The 23,690-nt window shown below is 42.2% G+C and overlaps 1 protein-coding gene across 2 annotated transcripts in view; it reads left to right on the plus strand.

The window, feature by feature from the left end:
- Cdk17 (cyclin dependent kinase 17) overlaps positions 1-23,690 on the plus strand; it is a 78,417-nt gene that overhangs the window by 16,448 nt on the left and 38,279 nt on the right. Inside the window, exon 1 of one of the 2 annotated variants that reach the window (XM_038314918.2) lies at positions 13,444-13,482. The exons of the other annotated variant lie outside the window; for it this stretch is intronic. The gene's annotated coding sequence lies outside the window, so the exon portion shown is untranslated. Of the gene's footprint in view, positions 1-13,443; positions 13,483-23,690 lie in introns of those variants that run through there. 2 annotated transcript variants of the gene reach the window in all.

Genomic DNA, 23,690 nt, shown 5'->3' on the forward strand with positions numbered 1-23,690 from the left:
TATGCTGGTGTATGTGTGGCTAGCTAATAATGCAATGCTCAAGGATGCCAGAAGACAGTAGGATTTCCTGGAATTAAAGCTACAGATGGTTGTGAGCCACTCTTTGGGTGCTGGAGTTGAACTTGGGTCTCTGGAAGAACTGCCAGGGTTCTTAACTGCTGAGCCATTTCTCTGGTCTTCCAAAAAACCCTTGTAAAGAATGATGAAGGAAGGCTGGGAGCATAGCTCAGTAACGCCTGCCTGCTTTGCAAACATGAGTACCTGAGCTTGATACCCAGAGCCTGTGTTATAAGTAAAAAGCCAGGCATGGTGTGATGGCGCACATTTGTAACCCTAACGCTGGGAGGCGGAGACAGGCGGATCTCTGGGACTCACCCAGGCTAGTCTACTTGGTAAGTTCAGTCCAGTGAGAGACCCTGTCTCCAAAAACAAGGTGGGCAGCACCTGAAGGGATAATACGTTAGGTTGTCCTATTGCTTTCACATGTACCCCTCATGTGTGTATGTTTGTACATATATACACACATGTAGCATGATGAAAGAGCTACCAAACACTTAAACAGGGAAGGAGAGGTGAAGGTTTGCTGAGGGAATTCCTGCTTGAAGGCTTTAACTTTAAGGTTGTGTGTGTGTGTGTGTGTGTGTGTGTGAGAGAGAGAGGGGGGGGGGGAGAGAGAGGGGGGAGGGAGAGAGAGAGAGAGAGAGAGAGAGAGAGAGAGAGAGAGAGAGAGAGAGAGAGAAGCACATGTGTACATGCGCGTGCGCACACATGCCCTCAGTCATGGTTGGGTAAGAGGTCATCTGGAGTTGAGGCAGGGTTATGGTTGAAGCAGCTCTGGGGTTGCTAAGGCTCGATAGAGAGCTGTGATGGTAGTGTCCGTCAGGGCGGAGGCACGTTTCAGCTCGCTGACTGAAACCGCCGCTGCAGGACTGCTCAGCAGTGCTGCTGTGAAATGAGCAGATGCAGAGGAAGATTCGGGTAGACCAGAAGTCAGGCAGGGCTGGCACAGGCATGCCTCAGTGTGATGGGGACACATTCTGAGAAGCACATTGCTAGGAGATAGCGGGTTTCACTGTCGTCCAGGCAGCGTGCTATGCTTAGACACAGCTAGATAGGGGTGGTTAGTCCACTCAGCATGGCTTGCTTTTTATGTGCTTGTGTTCATGTCTGCAGGTGTACATATGTGCACGGCCAAGCATAACCTCAGGGATCTTCCTCAGGAATGCCATCTTTGTCCTTTCAGACAGGGTTTCTCATTGGTTTAGAGCTCAGTAATTAGAATAGACTATCCGGCTAGTGAGACCCAAGTATGCTCTTGTCTCTGCCATGATGTAGGTGTGTCTTCTATCTATCTGATGATTTCATTGGATAATTAATAAAGAAACTGCCTGGCCCATCTGATAGACCGTCCCTTAGGTGGGTGGAGTAGACAGAACAGGAAGAAGAAAGTGAGGTAGATGGCTCAGTCAGATGCCACGCCTCTCCTAAATTAGACAGACTGCCGTGCTTCTCCTCAGAGAGATGCCAGATGCGATGAAGCTCCAGCCCATGATGGACGTACGCTAGAATCTACCTGGTAAGGCACCACTTTGTGGTGCTACACAGATTATTAGATATGGGTTAGTCAAGATGTGAGTAAGAGGCTGAAACTAATGGGTCAGGCAGTGTTTAAAAGAATACAATTTGTGTGTTGTTATTTCAGGGCATAAGCTAGTCGGTGGCTGGGAGCCGGATGACGGGAAGCCGGTCCACAGCTCCTCACTATACTGCCACGATTTGATGCCATCGAGAGATGTAGCTAGCCCAAAGTATAGGAGAGTGCAACTCTCATAGCAACGCATGCTGTGTCTTAGAGAACGCTTTTGTCTTGTAAGTAGGACCACACTTTGATAATAATATGTGATAGATATGTCAGTCAGTAACACTTTTTATTATCATTATGTGTACTTGTATGCATTATGCTTTTGTATGATGCAGTGTAGTAGGTTTATTCCCATCAGCATCACTACAGACACATGAATAATGCACTGTGCTCTGGCATCACCAGGTAACCATTTCCATTATTGACTCAGGTATGGTCTATAACTGTGTTCATGCATTTAATAGATGAGAATATATACCTCCCCTCTCTGCTTTTGGTAGCCAAGTGACTTTGCCGTGCTGCCTCATTCTAATGGTGAGCATCTCCCACTAAGCTAATGAATTGGTGACTAGTCAGCCTGATTGAACTTATACTACTCCATAGAATTACTCTTGGTAGTTTCTCAGGGTGTGAAGATCTCCGCTGTTACTTCTTGAAAAGAAACCATTTTTAATAAAGGAAAGAGTAAGTTTGCCAAGATGACAGAAGCTGTAGGGTTGACTGCTTTGGGTGAGGTATATGGTTGGTCAAAGCAGAGAGGCTGGAGTGAATTGGATATCCTCAAGACAGCGAAGCACACACTGCGAATACGAACTCTGGAGATGGCTGGTGTCCCCAAAGGCCCCTATATCTACGAGGAGAGAATATCTGTCGGCTCCAGGGGTGAATTTTCACTTGTTAGTTCTTCTGTCCGTGTACAGAATAGAATCTGTCCATGTAAGCACCGGTCTCTTCTAACGTGCTGTCTAGTGAGAGGGTCTGGTTGCAGGTGAGTTACTTGAAATCGAGGATGTTTTTGTCGATGAACAGAAGTGACTTATTCACTCACATTGGTTATGTTTGGGGACTGCAATTTCATGTGTAGTACAGTCATTTGATGTTCATGCTTTGGGAATATATAGCAGAAGAAGCTGTTGGAGTTACATAAATGTCAGCCATGAAACTCAGTTCTTACTAGATCTTACATTCTTTTGGAGTCATTTTTAATTTCTTTTTTTAAAGGGGGAAGAAAGCACGGTTTTCTTCTCATCTACTTAATTCAGCCAGCTAGAAGTATCTTGATCAGAGTTCTGATTAACTTAAGCATTACCTACTCCGTCCTTCCGTCCACCCATCCATCCATCCATCCATCCATCCATCCATCATTCACCCCTCTATCCATCTGTCCATCCATCCACCCACCCACCCACCCATCCACCCACCCACCCACCCACCCACCCGCCCATCCACCCACCCATCTGCCCATCCATCCACCCATCTGTCCATCCATCCACCCACCCATCCATCCGTCCGTCCGTCCATCTATCTGGGACAGGGTCTTCCAAGTAGCCCACACTAACTTCTCATTATCTGGTTTCCAGGCTGACCTAGAGTCTGTTATGTTCCTGCTCTGCCTTCAGAGTCCTGGCATCACCATCTTCCCTAGCTTCAAGTGTTACTCTCCTAAATGTTATTTTGTATCCTGAAGGGAACTTTTCTTTGTATGTTAAAAATCTTTAATTTTAGTATGGATATAAATATTTGGACATCTTCTTGCTTTATTTCATATTAATACCTGACCCACTACTTCACCTTTCTGTTTAATGTCCAGAAGTTCCCTAAGTAACTGGAATTAGTACCTTAGGATACAAATAAAGTCAGAAACTGAAAAGCAAAAAGTCTTGGCCGTTGACTTTAGCCAGACCTGGCCTCGCTGTAGACCTCGTGCAGAAGAGAGAAGAGAGTGCAGCCGCTGAGGGCCACGTTGTCCTGCTCTCTCCATTTAACACTGGGATGGGAACGATTTCTCATTTTCTGCTCAGCAAGTAACATAGAAGATTTAGCTCCCCCTTCCCTAAATTATACAGAAATTTTTCTGAAGGGGATGGTTGCTGTATAGTTTTGAAGTTTAGTGGTGCAGCCTTTGGAAGTCGTTTGGGCGAGTATTCCAGGATCTTTGGAATACTAAGAGTGATCTTTTCCATCACTGCCTTTCCTGCCGGAAAACCTCACCGGAAGACTGGAGAGTGGTGGCAGTTTCGGTGTCCCAGGGCTTCCACTGCTGCTGCGCAGAGCTGGCCACCACCCAGCAGAGTTTGTCTTACACAGGCTTAGTTTAGAAAAAGTAACAAGTCACTATTGTGTCATAAACTATAGAGTGACCAAGTGACATACATAGCTGTTCAGTTCAGATTCATCTTAGAGACAGAGGTAGAAAGTTGTCCACGCAGTTTCCTTTCCCCCCTCCCTTTGAACATAAGCAGAAAAGCATGTGTATGTTTTCCACATATTCTAAATAATTCCCATTGAAACCCATATAAATATCTTGAAAATAGTTTCTGAGAGACATACTTTAAAACATACATAAGAAAAAATATATAGTATTGTTTGGACATAACTGAAAAATGTGGTGTGTTTTTTTTTTAAGTTAAGATTTTCATAGAACACATTTTGGTCATGCTCAACGCCCTGTTCAGTTCCCTCCAGATCCGCCTCCTTGCCTGCCCGCCTGGCCTGTGTCCTCTTCTTTTTTTCTTCTTTTGACTGACCAAGTCCAATTTGTGCTGCCCGTATGTTCTTGGATGTGCACTACTCCACAGGAGTGTGGCTGTATCGGGGTGACACTCTTGGAGAAAGCCGAGGCTCCTCTCCCAGAAGCTGTCAGTTATCAGGTGCATCCTGGCTAGGGGCTGAACTTCATGTCTGCTTCCCTTCTCAGGCTGGGATTTGGTCTGGTGTGGGAATTAAAGTCTTATTCTCATAGTAGCTGTGATGTGTCCTTTAAAATATGTAAATATATAGTATTACTTAATTTCCACCATTAAAATTAGTCCTGCTTTAATTTTTTATTGTTAGATTGTAGGGGTGATTAAATCTTTTCTTTTTTAATTAGCATAATATTTTATTGATTCTTTGGGAAATTCCTATCATGCACCCTATCATACTCACTTTCAAGTCCTTTTATGTCTGCCCCACCTTGACCCCCTCAAAATATAAATAAAAATAGAGGGGGGAAATTCCACATCCAATTTGACCATACTCACTGGACTCAGTGGCCAGCCCCTTAAATAGGGCTAGTCCTCCCTCCCGCCCCCGCCAGAAGACGGCTTGTGGAGAGCTAACTTCAGCATCCTAGTCACACTTTTTGAGAGCCCTCCTTGATGGTTTCCTGTTCAGGCTGTTTCTCTGGGTATGGGGAGGGGTATGGGACGGACAGGGCCTGTCACTTTAGCCTTCCTTGTCCCTCCTTCTCAGCTGTGTCTGTAGTCATCAATATCCCCACAGAAGCAGCTTCCTTGCTCTTTATAGCCAGCAGGATCACAGGTTGTGGGCTTCCACATGCTTTCTGGTGACAGCACAGACCATGAACATGGCCCCTGGCTGCAGCAGGACCACGGGCCCAGACACCAGCATGGGCTCAAGTGGCAGTGCAGGCCACTGAGAACAGTATGACCTTTGACCACAGCACGGCCCACGGACATCAACATGGCAGCAGTACAGCCCACGGACACCTGCATGGACTTTGGTGGTAATACAGGCCATGGACATCATCACGGACCCTGGCGTTAACAGGACCACAGACCCAGACGTGGTCCTTGGCGGGAGCATGAACACACACATCAGACATCGCCATGGTCTCAGGTGGCAGCGCAGGCCACTTAGATCAGTACAGCTACTTACAGCAATATCATCAGCCCTCACCCCTTCCTCCCACCCCACCTCCTCACAGACCGGGTGGTCCTTCAAGGAGGTCCAGTCCAGAAAGTCAACCTTTCCTCATCTCTGGCCTCTGTCATTGCCCCGAGCCAGGGATTCCTGAGGCTGGGTGGAGTGCGTAAGCTCCAGGCTTCTTCCCTCCACTCCGCTGATCCTGCTGCACAAGAAGGCGGTCCTCTGTTCACTTCAGCCCTCCCTCGCCCCTGCCACTGCTATCCACACTGGACATAGTGCCAGTATTACAAGTTAACATCTTTTAAAGAGAAATGAGTTTTTAAAATAACGAGAAGAGCCCCATTATTTACATACATGAAAAACTCACTGAAATGTAAGAATAACTGGACAGTCACATCACCGTGCATGCTTCTGCACTTAGTCTGTTGAAACAGCTCACGAAACATAGCTTGTGGAAAATCCCACTGTGCCCTGTGGGAGAAGTGTGGGAAGGACAGTGAGTTCTTTGCATTATTGTGAGAATTGCTTGACCCCCCCTTGCAAAGATTCTCTAGTCTAGACTCTAGAACCTTTGCTTGAGAGCAAAATGAATCGGATCCTGACCCTTGACCTCTTGGGTTGCACACTCTCGCAGCCCTCTTCTGTCCTGTGGCAGTCCCCCACCTAATTCGTTTCTGGAATTGACTGTCATTCACACAGTTCTGTGTAGACTTTGTTTGGAAGTCTCCTAACTGCGATTGTGATCTCAGGCACATTCTTTGATTTGGAACGTGTTTCCTCCTGTAAAATGGGGAGAGCAATAGCAAATGAGGTTTTCTTGACAATCAAGGAAAGTAATTAATATACAGTTTTGAATGATATCTCTCTGGTGATAGATAATACTACCCGAAATGTGTTATAATTTTGCCATATGTATTTTGGGCTATATGATGATTATTCTTGGTTGTAATTTACATCTGGAAATAAATCCCCCAAATGGAGGATACACCTTTGAAGGATTTTTTGCTTAATTTGAAGTAGGAAGACTTGCCTTTAATCCAGATCTTTCGAGCTAGCTCTTACAACAACCCATAATTACTGTGTATGTTTAGCCACATGACTTGGTACCTTTTCTCAGTAAGGCATTCTCATCTTGGTTCCTCTGCATCTCACTGGTGACTGACTCTCTGCCTTTCCTCTTCCCAGAATTCTCCAGACTCTGGTCACCATGCCTGTTCTTCCTTCCTGGGTACTGGCCAACCAGTGTTTTATTAAACTGATATGAGTGACAAATCTTTTTTTTTTTTTTGTTTTGTTTTGTTTTGTTTTTCGAGACAGGGTTTCTCTGCAGCTTTAGAGCCTGTCCTGGAGCTAGCTCTTGTAGACCAGGCTGGTCTCGAACTCACAGAGATCCGCCTGCCTCTGCCTCCCGAGTGCTGGGATTAAAGGCGTGCGCCACCACCACCCGGCATGAGTGACAAATCTTTACAGGGTACAAGAGCGTTGTCCCACAGCACTTGTTCTGGGTGTCTTTACTTGGTAAGTTTCTTATGTGTAAAATGAGGATAATTTCAATAATGATGTAAGCCATTAATGGCTGAGTGAGTTAGTGTAAACAGGTCTCTAACATTCTGGCATATACTACTGCTCAGCTGCCTTCCCTGTCACAGAATACACTGGAAAGGAAGAAGACATCATTTCGTTGATAGTGCTAACATCTAGTACTCCCATAGAGATCATAGTTTCAGAGTGACTACTAAAAACGTCTGAGAGTTAAAGTTCCTCTGTTCACTTCTCGACTGTTGAAGTCATATTTTAGTACTCTGAATTACACCAGAGAAAACTGATAAAGACCCAGTATTTAGGATGTGGTTTTACCTAAAACTATGTTCGAAAGGCCTTTTTTCTTTGAATTTGTAACTACTATTGCAAGGGAAATCAATGACTAAGGAAGTTCCTAAATTTAAGCTAAAAATTATTAACATGTTAATTGTACAAAACAATGGATTTATTTATTTATTTATTTATTTTTGATTTTTTGAGACAGGGTTTCTCTGTGGTTTTGGAGCCTGTCCTGGAACTAGCTCTTGTAGACCAGGCTGGTCTCGAACTCACAGAGATCCGCCTGCCTCTGCCTCCCGAGTGCTAGGATTAAAGGCGTGCGCCACCACCGCCCGGCTCAATGGATTTATTTTTATTTTTTTAATTATTTTCTCTTTTATTAGTTTGGGAGAATTTGCATGGAGTGGCAAATGTCATCTATATGAGAATAGTTTGGGGAATTCTAACTTTCCTCTCGGATTCTGAGGATCAAATTCATGTGTGTGTGTTCAAAAGAAACCAAAAACAAACCTGTAAGCTATTTTCACCCACCCCATAATGTGCTTCTTGATGACATATTTTTTTCTTTTTCTTTTGTTTTGGTGTTGTTTATTTCATTACAGGGTTTCACTGTGTAGCTCTGGCTGTCCTAGAACTCACTCTGCCTCGAATCCAGCTGGCTTCTGCTGGGACTAAAGGCATGCACTACCATACTTGGTCCATGATGACATTTTCGTACACGAACACAGTGTACCTTGATCATCCTGACCAGTCCAGCCAGTCCTCATTTATGTGTTAATTTTGGTTTTTGAAGACAAGGTTTCTCAGTGTTGCCCTTGCTTTTTTAAGGACATTTCACATTTCCCCCTTGATATGTCATTGCCCTGCTGATCGTGCAGACATTTTATTGTTCATTTCTCATGATGTTTGTATCATTACTTTTGTTACTGATTTTTATTCTTGTTCCCTTATGATCTAATGACAAATTATTTTAGTCCTTTTATATTTTAAGACTTGCTTTATGTCCTAAGATTGGATCTATTTTGGAGAAAGTCCCATGGACTGTTTGTGAAGAATATGTCTGCTTCAGCTTTTGGGTGGAATATTCTTTAGATAATCTGTTAAATTTTTGGTATGTGGTATAGTTTAACTGAAAATTTTTTTGTTTTTTTTTTTCAGTCTGATTTGATCTTATCTTTTGAGAACAGTGGGGCATAGGAGTCAACTAACTACTTTGCTGTATCTGGACCTGTATGTCGTTCTGTGTCCAGTAGTGTTTGTTTTATAAAAATGGGTGTGCTAATACTCAGTGCATATGCATTCAGAAGCCATCGTGTCTTCCTGGTGGAGTGTTCCCTTAATTAACAGAGTGCCCTAGCTCTTCTGACTTAGTTTGAAGCTGCCCTGTTGGATAGCAGCGCAGTTACTTGTGCTTACTTTTCGTTTTCGTTTGCCTCAAGTTTCCTCTCCTTTCTCTTTCAGTCTGAGTGTCTTTGCCAGTGGGCTGAGGTTTTTTAGGGGACATCCAAAGACTGTTGCTTGTAATTCAGTTAGCAGTCTTTGTCTTTCAGTTGGAGTGTTAAGACCATTTATAGTTAGTCATTAGACAAAGTTTGTACTAATTGTTTTCTTCTTCACCTTAGAACTTGGATGGCGTACATTATTAATAATGTTTGATTTTTTTTCCTCCCCTAATCCATGTATTATCCCGGTAAACTTATTATTTCTTCAGCACTCGAGTACTGGCTTAGTGGTCTAGAATTGCTTGACACTCATGGGGGGGGAGGTGGTCTTTCTCTTCTTTCATTTTAAAGGTTGGCTTTGTTTGATAGAATAATCTTGGGTGCCAGTTTAGTTTCATGACTTGAAATAACATCGGCCCATACTCTCCTGGCCCTTGGGATTTCTGCTGAGTAATATTAGTCTGATTGTTTGCCTTTATTAGGAACTTGACACTTCTTTTTTTTTTTTTTTTGGTTTTTCGAGACAGGGTTTCTCTGCAGCTTTTTTAGAGCCTGTCCTGGAACTAGCTCTTGTAGACCAGGCTGGCCTCGAACTCACAGAGATCCACCTGCCTCTGCCTCCCGAGTGCTGGGATTAAAGGCGTGCGCCACCACCGCCCGGCTTGACACTTCTTTTTTGTGGCTTTCAGCATTTTCTATATTCTGTGCTCTGGGCAGAGCTATTTTAGCTACAGTGGGGCATAGGGGGTTAAATACGTCTGTAACTATGACTACCAAAGTCTGCTTCCTTCCTGAGATTTCTGAAATGTTCTGCTATCATTTCATTGACTAGGTTTACTGAGCTGTCAGTCCACATCTTTAGGTCATTGTTCTTCATTAGTGATTGATAGGTTTGGTCTCTTTATGCTGCCCCAAAAGTCTTGGTCTAGAATGTTTCTTGCTCTCTCTTATGCTCACTCTGTCTCCCTCTCCTTCCTTCTCTCCTCTCTCCCTGTCCCTCCCTCTTCCTATTTATATTTCCCTGTTAAAATTCCTCAACATTTTGTCCATCCCTGGAATTCTTTCTTCTACAAGGTCTAGTTTAGTGATGGTACCTTAAATTGAGTTTCAGATTGATATGTTGAACTTGTAGTTTTAAAGATTTCATATTTCCCCCACTGATCCTCTTTTGGTTGAATATCTGATCCAGATTGTTAAATTTCTCATCTAAGTCTTGTATTGATATCTTTACTTCATTAATTCGCTTGCGAATCTCTATAAACTGAACCCTAGGACACTTTGTCTGCCATTTTGTCTATTTCAGTACTCTGGAGTTGAAGAATCCTGACTCTTTGTAGGAGTAAAATTGCTTTGTTTTTTCCATTTTTATTATCTTTTTTGTGTTGTGATTTATGTATATGTTGAAATGAATATCCTTTCCATTTTATATTGTGGTCCAGTGATTTTTGAAATGAGGATGGCCCCATAGGTTCATATTGAGATGCTTGGTCCCTAGTCAGTGGAACTGTTTTGGGAAGGATTGGGAGGTGTGGCCTTGTTGGACGAAGCATGGCCTTGGCAAAGGAGGTGTGTCACTGGGGGTGGGGCTTTAAAGTTTCCAAAGCTCCTGCCAGGCCCAGTCCATAGTCTCTGTCTGTCAGTCTTGTGCTGTCTGTCAGTAAGTATCCCTCCCTTCCTCCCCCTCAACCCAATGCTTGTGGATCACATGTAAGCTTTCAGTTCCAGCTACAGCACCATGCCTGCCTGCTGCCATGTTCTCTGACACTATAGTCATGAACTCACCCTCTGAAACTGCAAGCCAGTCCCCAATTAAATGCTTTCTTTTATTAGTTGCTTTGGTCATGGTTTCCCTTCACAGCAAAAGAACAGTGACTGAGGCAGATCTCAGAGAGCATCCTCTAAGGAGGGCTCAGTCCTCAGTGCTCCTCAGAAAGGAGAAAACACACCGCTATACAGGTCCATAGCATCTTTTGAAAATCTGTCATTGAATTTAATTCTTCTGGTTCCAGGAAAGAATAAACAGGAGGAGAAAACTTTTCCTACTTTTTGTGTCATTGAGGATGGTGGGTGAAAGAAGGAATGGGTTGAAGTGCTTACACGGGGTAAACGCGGATCCGGGCTCGAGGCCAAGCTTAGTTAGAAAGAGATGCCCCAGGCAAGAAAGATGCTGTTACTTTTCCATGCTTAGGCTTAAAAAAAAAAAGAAGAAAAAAAAGTATATATATCAGGAGAAAAAGGTCATATTTTCTCTTTGCTTTTAAAAAAAATTATGCTTTTGAAAGTAATTACAACTTTAAAAAGGGAGGTACTTTGGTCTCCTTTGGGAGGTATTTTCTTGATTCAGGTACTTTTGAGATCTATTTAATTGAGCATTGTTACTGTGATTAAATGATGGCTTTTCTCTTAATATTTGCATAAATTTATCTTCCTACTCATGAGTGCTGGAGAAATTTGGTGTTGTGCTTAGAGTTTTGGTTTCCATGTGCTTGCATACCCAGTGACTTGTATTCTGATCACATCTAAATCATACTGTTTTTAAAACAATTGTATCAAACAACATGATGGACAGAAATTGATTTGTAACACCAGATCAGACTTAGCATTATTTTTATTACTTTATAAGATAAGTAGTAAATCTTAGTAATTAAAGATAGTTTTCAACGATAGCTGCTTAAGAAAACTCTTGAGATTCATAAGTGAATTTATTTTTGAAAAGGAAATCCTCACGTAAAATGTATTATATTAAAGATGATGGACCAATAGGAACGTTATAACTGCAAGGAATATTGAATTTTTTTCCTATTTACCCTTTTTCCATTACATCATTTAAAATTGCAGAGATCCTTCATTACCGTTTATCAACATTGCATTAGAAAGTTTTCATTGAGCTTGTTCTTCAGTTAAGAGACTTGTTTCGTGTTTAAAATTTGAATTAAGTATTTTAGGTAGTATTAGTGACAAAGTGCAGTGATCACTGAGGCATTATTTTAAAAATGAGTTAGGGCTGGTGAGGTAGCTCAATGGGTAAAGATGCTTGCTGGCAGCCGCTGGCCAGAGCGCCATCCCTGAGACACACGGTGGGAGGCGAGGATGTCCATGGTTGCTCGCTCTCGCTCTGCACACATGCGCATATAAATGAGTAAGGGGAATCAAAGTCTTTCCGTGAGTGGATGTGGTCAAACCTCCTCACAGCCCTGGTGTGTGCTGTGACTTTTCCCCTGTAAGTCTGGCGACTCTGGCATATCTAATGCTAACCCTTGAAGAGACTTCTGTCTACTTTGACCTGAATTTTTGTCCCATTAGGTGTTTGTCAGCTTTACTTATGACTGTGTTCACATAGTTCAATCCAACACTACCTCAGCTAGAGAAATGTTAATGCATGTGAGGAAAATGTCTTGGAATTAGATGTAAGGAAGACAGCTAAATGTCTGGGAAGGTTATAAACTTCCCAACGAGTTTGATTACTTCATGCCTGTTTGCAAGTTTCCCTCTGCTCCTAATGAAATCAGCTAGAAAGGGTGTTTGTTGGGGTGGGGCCTATTTATATAAGGAGTTCTCGTTGGGGATCCAGGCTTTCATCTAGGAACAGCCTGGTAAGCACATGTGAATGCTTTATTTTAAAAGGATTAGGGCTCTCTCTCTCTCTCTCTCTCTCTCTCTCTCTCTCTGTTATGTGTGTGGTGTGTACATGCATGTGCGCATCAGAACTACCTAGATTAGGCTTGTCCTAAATTCTTATTTTTGGTGACTATGTCTTCTAATTTGAGCATATTTCTAACTTAAGTTTATGGTAAGACTAAAGTACATTTTTGAAAACTTTAACATAGATTTTATAGCATAGTTGGAATAATACATAGATTTTGTAGTTAGTACACCTTGTAATAGCTAGCAAGTGTTGTAAGACTATATTCTTGCTGCTTTTGTTTTGTTTTGTTTTTTAAGGACTTTGTAGTCACCTGGGACTTGGAGACTGTTCTATTCCTTTCCAGGCTCCTTCTGAACTTTTTGGAGGGATGGAGGGGAGATAGGCTTCCTCTCGTATTTTCTTCAGTTGGTGTTTCTAGGGTAAACCCTTGGACTCTTGACCAAGAACAATGGCACCATATAGAAGTGTCAAAATATTTTGTTTTCCAGTTCATATTAAAACATAAAATACTTTCACAACTGGACTATAAAAGGAGGCTATTTTCTATTTTTTCCTTAATAAGTTGAGGAGTGGAAAATACCCTTTAGGAATAAGTAGTAATGGGATTGGCTTGCACTCAAATTTCTGAGGCATGGTGCCCAGAGAGGGCTCCAAAGCGGTTGCGCTGGCTGCCCACTCTGGAACAGCTGACTAAGCAGCTGCTGAGCACATTGATCTGGTCATGATTGCTTTCATCTTCGAGCCGAGCAAGTTAACACAATTTAAATCCACATGAGAAGCTCCTGACCCCAGGGTAACCTCTCCTTACCTTGGAAAGAAGGAGCGCTCTTGTCAGTTCCCAGTCTCGCCACAGGATGCCGGGGAAGAGAGCCACGTAAAAAGAGCGTGACATTCTGATGATTCCTGACACAGGCAGACCTTATGCAGGATCCTTCTAGCTTTCCTTTAGTGTGAAAGGGAGCGGTATCCTGAGGCTGCTGTTGCATGTTGGGTAGGGAAAGCCTTTCTCTTTTTTTCTTCTCCATGCTGTACTCTTCCTGGAGCCCCTGTGGACGCAGCAGGTAAACTAGAACGGGGCTGATCTAAACCCACCCTTCCCCTGGAGTGCTGGGCAAGGGGGCGACAGGTCTGCGCTCATAGGGAACCAGAGTTTGCCTTTCCAGAGTTTGCCTTTCTTATTTTTTTTGGGGGGGGGTGGTGTTTTTAGACGAGGTTTCTCTGTATAACAGCGCTGGCTGTCCTGGAGCTCACTCTGTAGACCAGGCTGGCCTGAACTCACAGAGTTCCGCCTGCCTCTGCCTCCCGAGTGCTGGGATGAAAGGCGTGCGCCACCACCGCCCAGCTGTGAACCAGTGTTTCTTGATACTCATATTTGCATGTGAGTGTGCATGTGAGAGAGAGAGAGTGTGTGTGAGTGAGTGTGTGTGTGTGTGTGTGTGTGTGTGTGTAGAGGACAGAAGTAGACATTTAGTGTGTGTAAACTAGAAGTTGACATTTGGCTTCTAACTCAGTTGCTCTCTCCACTTTACTTCTGGGGAGGAGATCGCTCATGGAGCTCAAAGCTCCCAGTTTTGGTCAGCCTGACTCTGCACCCTCATCGCTGGAGTACAAATGCCTCCTTCTGCATCTGGCTTTTAGGTGGGTGCTGGGATCCAAACTCAGATCTCCATATTTGCTCAGCAGAGTTACCACCGAGTGCTTTACCCTCACTGTGATGTATACATTCTTAAACTCATGCTTGTCTTTGATAAGTCTAGGTCTCTCGTTCTCTGAACATCCCTGTGGTCACTATAAAGGTTGACTTTAATTTTTGAGACAGAATAGCACTCTGTAGTCCATGATAGCCTGGAACTCTGCATTAGCCCTGACTAGGCCTGAAGTCATGGCAGTCCTTCTACTTTAGCCTAGGTGTCGGAATTACAGGTATGAGTCACCGTGCCCATCTTTAAAGGTTATTTAGTAGACATTTCAACTTTGTTCCTTCTCTTACTTGCCTGATAAGATAGATAATGTCACTTACGGGACATTGTAAATTGCTCTGCTGATAAGCAACTGAGTGTAGTGACCAGTTTCCAAGTTATAAGTTATAGATCAGCCTTTCCCCTTAATTATTTAATTAATAACTTTAACTCTTCTAATTCACTAAGTATAACTCAGATTTCTTTGATGATTAATAATAATGCCATATGGGTGCTGGGAATTCAACGTGGGATGCTCTTAACCACTGAGCCATCTTTCTTTTTCTTTTCTTTTTGTCTTTTTTTTTTTTTTTTTGGTTTTTTGAGACAGGGTTTTTCTGTAGCTTTGGAGCCTGTCCTGGAGCTGAGCTATCTTTCTAATCCCTTCTTTTTATAAAGAATAAAATTTAAATCTTAGCCTTAGCTACTTAACTTTAAACAAGCATGAGTTACTGTTAATTTTGGTGGGCAGTATAATTTAAATGTTCTATAAATCGAGTATGTGTTAATGTATGCCTGTAATCTCAACATTTGAGAGGCTGAGGAAGGATTGTGAGTTTATGGCCAGCCTGGGCTATGTAGTAAGATCTTAACTGCAGAAAAGATGGTAAACAAAGACTTTTGTGTCTTCTACAGTGATCACTAATGCTGAAAAATATCACAAGCCTATAAAATGTGTAACAACACTGCAGTACTCTACTAGTGCAAAAAAATGAAGACAAAGGTCAGAGAGTGGAACAAACCGCAAATGGGAAATACGGCAGGCAGTCGCGTACAGTCAGTTAATGCAGGGGGACTGAACCCTTGGGTGGAAGAAAGGATTAGGGCTAGGGAGACAGCTCGTTGTTGGAATACAGGCTTAGCATGCATGAGTTTAGCTGAGTAAAAAAAGCCAAAACCCAACTCTGCGCTCTTGACAAAGCATAAATGGAGAATGTGTAGTAAAAGGAGGTGAAGCCATGTAAATGTTACCCCAGAGAAGGCTGCGCTAATAGGAGAGGAAAATATAGCATATTCATAAAATGGATTCTGGGTAAGCAGTGAAAAATCACACAACAACATGAATAGCCTCGGAGTTATGCCCAGGAAAGAAGTTACATGTAGCAAAACTATGCTTTTAACCAAGTGGTTCAGTGTGACGTTCTAAAGAAGTTGTCCTTTTGAGCTAGAGTCTCAGGTATCCCCTGGCTGGCCCATAGATGCCTGCTGTGTAGCAAGGCCAGCTTTGAATTCTTGATCTTCCTGCCTCCCTCTTTTGAGTATAGGGATTAGTGCCCTGCTGTCACTCCCAGGCGCCTTTTGGTGGTGGTGTTTTATTCACTTTGACATCCAGGTGGCCTGACACTCACTATGTATCTCAGACCGGACTAAGATTTGTGGGTGATTGTAGGCAGAGATTGCTCATTAGTTCCTGGTCACCCACATGCGAATAATCACGCAGAAACTATTAATTAAACTATTAATTAAAACACTGCTCGGTCTATTAGCTCAGGCGTCTTATTAACTAACTTATATCTTAAATTAACCCATATATAGTATATCTTAAATTAACCCATTCCTATTATTTTGTAATTTACCACGAGGCTTGCGGTTTACTGGTAAGATTCCGGGGCGTCTGTCTCCTTTGGCAGCTACATGGCCTTTCCCTGACTCTGTTTTTTTTTCCCCCAATCTCAGCATGAAATTCCTGCTTTGCTCTGTTGTGCCCAAACACAATGTCATGTCATGGCCTAAACAGCTTCTTTATTCATTAACCAATAAATGCAACACATATACTGAAGGACTTCCCACACCACTGATCCTTTGCCTCAGCCTTCCAAGTGCTCGGACTACATTGGCGTGAGCCACCTTCTTGGTTACTGTTGTAAGGGGTTGCAAGTCAGGGAGCTGCTATGATAGAACTTCCTTGATCACCTACACTGTGAGCTTCAGCATTGCTCAGATGTGCAAAGTTGAAAAAGTGTCTTGTATTTTTTAGTTAAAATAGTGTACATAAGTAGCATTTCATGGAACCCTTGACTTACTGTATGGAACCCCTCTGCAGATGCTTATCTTGGAATTATAATAATAATAATTGGTGACATTTCCATAAACTCAGAACTAGAGGGTTATGAACTGTGACTGTATATAAGGGGATTTATCTGTGAGCCAGTTCTATGATGGTCTTTATAGATAAGCCTGTTCTAGTGATAGTTCCTAAACACTGCAATGATTTATTAGTGTGGGGGGGGGCAGCTTCTTCCCTGGTTATTAAGCATCTGTGAAAGGACTCATAAACATGCGCTTTAACTTAGAGCATGTTTTTCTTACCAGTTTTTGCAATGGTGTTGTGATCTGTAATTGGTGACATCTTAGGTTTTGTATGAGATATCTTTAAAATGACAAGCATTAAATATTAACAGGAAGGACAACCTGTAGCTAGTTAAGATACAAAGGTGAATAAGACTTAGTTTAAAGGGAAAATGTCTTCTGCTTAGAAGTATTGGAATGGGATTCCTCTAAAATCGTAACAAGTCAGACCTTGCACTAATCCATGCTAATCTTTTCCCCTGATGAATGTTGCATAGATGGGAATTTGAAGTTTTCATGTAGATGCCAAATTGAGACTTAAGCATTTTTCCAGTTCTTAAATTTCTGGCTTGGTTTTTCAAGATCCATACTTTTTTACTATGAAGTTTAGGAAAGGTTATTTTTTTAAAGGTTTGGTTTTATTAAGGTTTTATTCTCATAAGAAAAATATCAAACAGTCTTAAGTAGACTTTTATAACCAGATATTTGCATGGTGTTACTGTAAGTGCATAAACATGGAGAAATAGTCATACAGACGGCTCTGACTGTTGATGCATCTCGCACCCTCAGACACACATGCTGAGCTGGTGCTGTGCAGAGCGGGTGTCCTACAGACTCTTGAAACCGTTTCTCTCTTGCTCGAGTCCTTTGTCTCGCTCTGCCGAGAGGAAGTGTGGCTGGGTGCAGTAGGAGGGGATCCGGCGGGACAGGGACGGTTCTTTCTGCTCGCTTCTTTTCCTTTCCCTGTCCACAGCCTTGGAGCTCGGCCCTGGCAGGGCAGGGTGGCGAGTGGTTCCAGTGTGCAGCTTTTGCATGTTCATAGAACCGCCTCATCATACCTCAGATAAAATGAGCCTTACACAGTCATGTCCTCTCAGGGATTTGCATGTGGCCATTGTGGGCCCTTCTCCAAGCTCTTGTCTTCTAGTGTCCTGCTAACAACTGACTCCTTTCAGAGGTTCAGTTTTATACAGCTTGTTTCAAGACCCTGAATTGTAATAATTCCAGCTACTTCCTCTCTGTTTCTTTCTGTTATGTGTGATTTCTGGATCTGTGATAACCCGTCTCTTCCTTTTCTCCTTCTTAGTTCTCCAGTTCCTCATTAGCCATTTACAGTAAATTCTTGGGGCTGGTGAGCTGGCTCAGTTGGTAAAGGTGCTCGTCCACCCAGGCCGATTACGTGAGTTCAGTCCCAGAGATCCAGTGGTGGCAGGAGAGAACTGACTTCTATACATTGTCCTCTGGTCTGCATGCATGTGTTACACACACACACACACACAAATGTAATAAAATATAGGAAAAAAATCTGTTAAAATTGTATATGTGATATTTGTCTTTTATCAAAGTCTGTCTAATGTACTTGTCAGAGTAATAGACCATTACCAACCCAAGTGCTGGGGGTGATGTTAGGCCGTCTGAGTTACTGAGTCTCTGCAGTATGGGAGGCTGCTTCTGTGTATCTGTCCGGTGGCCATTTCCATGGTCCCAGAGGTGTTTGGGCGTATGTCATCATACTTCCGTTACATGCTCTTTTGTATTGTTCATCTCAAGGGTAATGGTGCTGGGTTTTTGTTTTCTCTACCTAGTGCTTCATATATAAGATCTATGTACACAGGTGCACAGTGACTTCCAACTAATGCACATGCTTGCAGATCATTGTGGAGGGCAGAGCCAGTATAAAAGATACCTTGCTAGAAGGGAGGATCTTATTTTAACAGCTGGCGTCTAAACTTCCTCAGAACTTGAAACTGGATCCTAATGTCATAAATTGTATGAAACCCCTCTAGAATCCACATCCCTGAGGCTTCCCCGGGCCTTCCCACCTCAGTTATCCAGAGATCGAACCTGCTCTTTCTCTTTTGTTTGTTTTTAGAGATAGGGTTTCTCTGTGTAGCCTGGCCATCCTGGGACTCTCTCTGAAGACCAGGCTTTCCTCAGACTCAGAGATTCTCCTGCCTCTGCCTCCCGGAACCTGCTCATTCTTCCTGACACATCTTCACCAACCTTCTTAAGGTATTCAGAGAAGGATAAAATCAGTCTGCTGTGATACTGTGCTGTTTCTTAGCTTTCTGCGTGTTATGCTCTGCTTTTAAGTAAGTCTTCAAGCTTCCCTTCCTCCTCGCTGGCCCACAAATTAACTCCGTGTTCTTTGATGTACTTTCATCTTTGGTGCTTTTTGATATGGGAACACAACCCCCAAACACACACATGGTTTTCAGGTTTTGAAGTTATCGTACATATTACAATTTAACACACATTCCTTTGCTGATTCCTCCATCATGATCTATAATAAGACCTTATTGTCATTTCTGTTTGACTGTTCATTAATATGGGTTATCTCCATCTAACTATAAATCAACAAATTTATAATTACTGTGTTAGCTTTCTGGTACTATTGCAGAATACTTTAGCAACTTAAGGTTGTGTTGGCTTACAGTTTTGGTGGTCTCACGCTGTTATTGGCTCTTCTTTTAGGACTTAATGGTGAGGCAGTCCATCCTGATAGGAGCATTTGGTGGAGGAGGATGATCTTCTTCATGACCAAGTGTGAGAAAGAGAAAAAGAATGGTTGGTGCTAGCTTTTTGATAGCCCACCCTTAGTGACCTAAGTCCTCTTACTAGACCCCACCTCAGTAGCCCCAGTGGCTGGAGACAAACCCTTTAATTGCTAGGCTGAGGAACATTTAATAGAACTTCTTTGAAATGTTTGTATGTCTGAACAGTATGATCTATGCTCTCTGCAGACTAGGACCTTACCTATCCTGATGGCTCACAACCCCCTGCATGATAATAGCAGGTATCCGATGTCTCTGACCTCTGCCAGCATGTGCACATGCCTCCACAACAGACACATGGGAACACATAATTAAAATAATAACAAAATCAAATCGTAAAGGGAAAAGGCCATTGTGAAGTCAGTACCCGAGATTATAGTTACTCCGCCGCAGGACTGAAGACAGTAAGCCAGTCCATTGGCCTTAGGATTCTTTTTATTATTAAAATATGTCATCGATTCCTTTCAGATCTTTAATCTATTAATTGTTAATTATGCCTGTCTATTTATTCACAATATTTTCCAAGCTTATTACCGACTGTTTTTGATAACTTGCACAGACTTACGGTAGTCTTGACATACACAGCCTTACTGATCCCTGCATGTTATGCATATCTTTATGTGTATTTATGCAATAGTTAATATCTGTAACCCCAACTCTACATACATTGGCACTAGTTTTCCATGTGTTCTCCTTGCTTTTGCCTAATCAGTAACTATCATGAATGTATCTTCCAGTCTTTTGCATGCAATAAAAATGTTGTGTATATTTATCTAAGCCAGTGGTTCTGAACCGTCCTAAAGCTGTGACCCTTGAATATAGTTCTCTGTGTTAAAGTCACCCCCAACCATAACGTTTTCATCTATACTTCATAACTGTAATTTTGCTACTATTACTGTAATCCACAAGTTGAGAACTCCTGATCTAAGCAATACTTTTATTTTGAGTTTTGTAAAAGTATTACCAATCCAAGGTTCAATTTTGATAAAATATCAATCTTGGGCAGGGGTATAACTTAGTGGAGTCACCAAAGAAAAGGAGGATTGATTTATTTTTTAATTATAGTAGAGGAATTTAGATTTTTATCACGTAGTAGTGTTTTCCCATCCACCGTAGATAGCGATTGGTTTTAAAGTTCAGGAGGTAATCATTAGAGCAGGCATTTTAAAAATGTTCTGGTTTTATGAGTAAAGTTACTTATTAAAATTTTTTATTTATGCGTATTGGTGTTCTTTCTGCTTATAGATCTGTATGTCATGTGTGTGCCTAGTGTCCTTGGAGGCCAGAAGAGGGCACTGGATTCCAGAGACTGGCGTCATGGATGGGTTGAGCCACCATGTGGGCTCTGGGAACTGAATCTGGGTCCTCTGGAAGAGCAGCCAGTGCTATTATGGCTCCAGCCCCTAAAAGTCACTTTTTTGACAAAATAAGTGTAGCTGGAGTTCATAATTTAAAAGAGACCGTTTCATCTATGAAATGATATTCTGGTTTTTTGTCCTGTGCTTTTCAGTGGGCTTTTTCATTTTATCTATAGCCTGTATCAGCCAGGGCACCTCTTCTCGTAGTCACAGCCGCTCTCTGGCACTGTTGACTGAGACTAGGATGATCAGAGGCATCAGGTGACTCTTCTAGTAGATTACTTTCTGAAGTCACTGAAACCAAACGGCTGTTTAGAATAAAAATCCTTGTGGGAACTTATCACCTGCAAGTCAGTTGATTATTCATGATGAGAAGGTATCTGCATTTTGATGATTTTAAAGTTGGATTTTAATAATATTTTAAATTTTAACCTGTTGGCTAGTAACAAATCTGTTTGAAAAATATGCTTAAAGAAAATAATAAACTCCTTGTAGAAAGACATTATCAATTAAAATCCTGAGGATTCAGGGTTGTGATTTACTTATCAGTGGCTGCACTTTTAGAGGATACTGACCCTTCTTCTCCCAGCCGCTAAGAATTACCCTTGACGAAGGCTGAAACTGTGTCCAGCTCCCTTCTCCCCCTGGGTCTGCTCTGTGTAGGTTTTGCGCATGGCATCACAGCTGTTATGATACCATATGTGTAGCTGCTCTGCTGTGCCCAGGGCTCTCCGCAAGCTCTTACACCCTCTCTGCCCCCTCTTCCACAATGATTCCTGAGCCCGTGGAAGAGGGAGTGCAGGGCGTGTGTTCTTCAGGACTGGACATTGTGCTCACTTGGCTGGTTATGGGCATTGCTTCAATATGGATGTAATAATAGGTCATTGGGAGTTAGCTGGTTTAATACCGTGTCCATGTAGCAGAATAGATCCTCTCCCAGGGTTTATCATCTGTCTAGCCATAGATTCTTAGCCAGGTGTGGGTTTCAACTTGGGGAGCAAGCCTTAAATCCAACCAGAAAATGGTTGTTTGTGCCCATGATATTTATTGCCACTATTGGACCCGTGGACATGGCTTGCTGGTTGGATTCACACCTGGGCAGTATTGGTCATCGCTTTTCTGCTCTCATAGGCTTGTGTGGCATCTTTCAGATCTATGGAAGCTAGCCAGCAGGGATGAAGGTCAGCACCAGCTTGCTTTCTCCATATGGTTGATGTCTTCAGCAGTAAGATCCTATCTCAAGTTTTGAAGGATATCCAAGAACATTGGCAATAGCCTGTAATATTTGAGGACCTTTGGGACCTGGGGGTGGGTGGGACACATGCCATGGAACATGTGTGACGGTCAAAGGACAACTTGCTGGACTTAGTCTTTTCCTTCTACTGCATGAGCGCTGGAGATCAAATTCAGGTCATCAGACTTGGCTTGGTCACAGTTGCCCCTTACCAGCTGAGCCATCTCATCAGCCCCAAGAATTCTTTGTTTTTGTTACATAGGTTTAAATCCCATTTATTTTCTTTCATCTACTTTTTTTGCTTGTTTATTTGTTTGAGACAGGGTTTCTCTGTGTAGCTTTGGAGCCTGTCCTAGACCTTGCTGTGTAGACCAGGCTGACCTTGAACTCACAAGATCTGCCTGCCTCTGTCCCTGAGTCCTGGGATTAAAGGCACACACCACCACTACCTAGCTTCTTTCATCTATTTTAAGTTAACTCTTGCATATAGCATAAGAGTCCAACCCACTGTATTCCATTAGAATACAGCACTGTTGTTGGGAAGACTGTCTTGGTTTGTTTGAGCTCCTAGTTCTACTCCTTAGATGTATGTGTTACATGTGATGTAAGTATTACAGTGTGTTGATTACCGTAGCATTTCAGCAGACTTTGTAGTAAGGAAAATAGAGCCTTCTAATTTTCTTATGTTTCAAATCTTTGTGATTATTCAGGTTCCTTTGGAATACCATATACATCTTAGGGTACGTTCTCCTGTTATTTGAAAAAAAACAATGTTGGGCTTTTGATTGAATTTGTATATCACCTTTGACAACAGTCTTAAGATTTGTCTTCTAGTCCATGAAAAGGGAGTATATTTTTATTTACGAACATCTTTTCTAACTTTATTCAGCAATATTTTTTAGTGTTTTTTGTTTTGTTTTTGTTTTTTCCAATACAGTTTCTCTGTGTATCCCTGTTGTCCTGGACTTTGCACTGTGAACCAGGCTGGCCTCAAACTCACAGAGATCCTCCTGCCTCTGCCTCCCGAGTGCTGGGATTAAAGGTGTGCACCACCACCACCTGGCTATATTTTAATTTTTAGCATGTGTCTGTCATCTCACTGTTTGGTTACTACTGTAAATGTATTATTTTGTGTGTGAGTGCATGTGTGTGGTGTAGATGCATGTATGTGCTCATATGTGGGTTGTGAAGGTATTGTTCCTCAAGAGTTATCTACCTTGCATTTTGAGAAAAAAACTCTCACCAGTAAATATATCTTGTGCTGGATTTTATTATACTAATTAATTCTCCTCAGATGTTAGATAGCTATCTACTTACATTGTACTTTTTCATGAGTCAGTATTGATATTTTGCATGTTTATGGGATATCTGTTCACTTATTTGGTGATTCACTTTCTGGTGCATAAGTCATAGAATTTTATGTTATTGTCTATTTAAATAGGTACTAATATCCCTATTTTCTTTTTCAATTTTTTGAATTTTTAAGTTTTATTTTTATTTTATGTACTTTGGTGTTTTGACGTGGTTGTCAGGTCTCCTGGAACTGGAGTTACAGGCAATTGTGAGCTGCTATGTGGTGCTGGAAATTGAACCTGGGTCCTCTGGAAGAGCAGTCAGTGCTCTTAACCACTGAGCCATCTCTCCAGCATCCCCTGTTTTCATTTTAAATTGCGTTTATTTACTTGTGTGTGCAGCACCTCAATGCCATAGCGTGTGTGGAGGAAAGAACAACTTTAAGGGCCTGTTCTTCTCTTCACCACGTGTGTTTGGAGGATAAAATTCAATCACCAGGCTTGGCAGTAAGTCCCCTACCTGTTGAGCCATCTCAGCCTCTCATGGGTATTTTTTTCTAAGCCAGTATAACATCTCAAAGAC

Source organism: Arvicola amphibius, chromosome 17 (assembly GCF_903992535.2).
Source record: "Arvicola amphibius chromosome 17, mArvAmp1.2, whole genome shotgun sequence".
In the NCBI taxonomy this organism is placed as follows: domain Eukaryota; kingdom Metazoa; phylum Chordata; class Mammalia; order Rodentia; family Cricetidae; genus Arvicola; species Arvicola amphibius.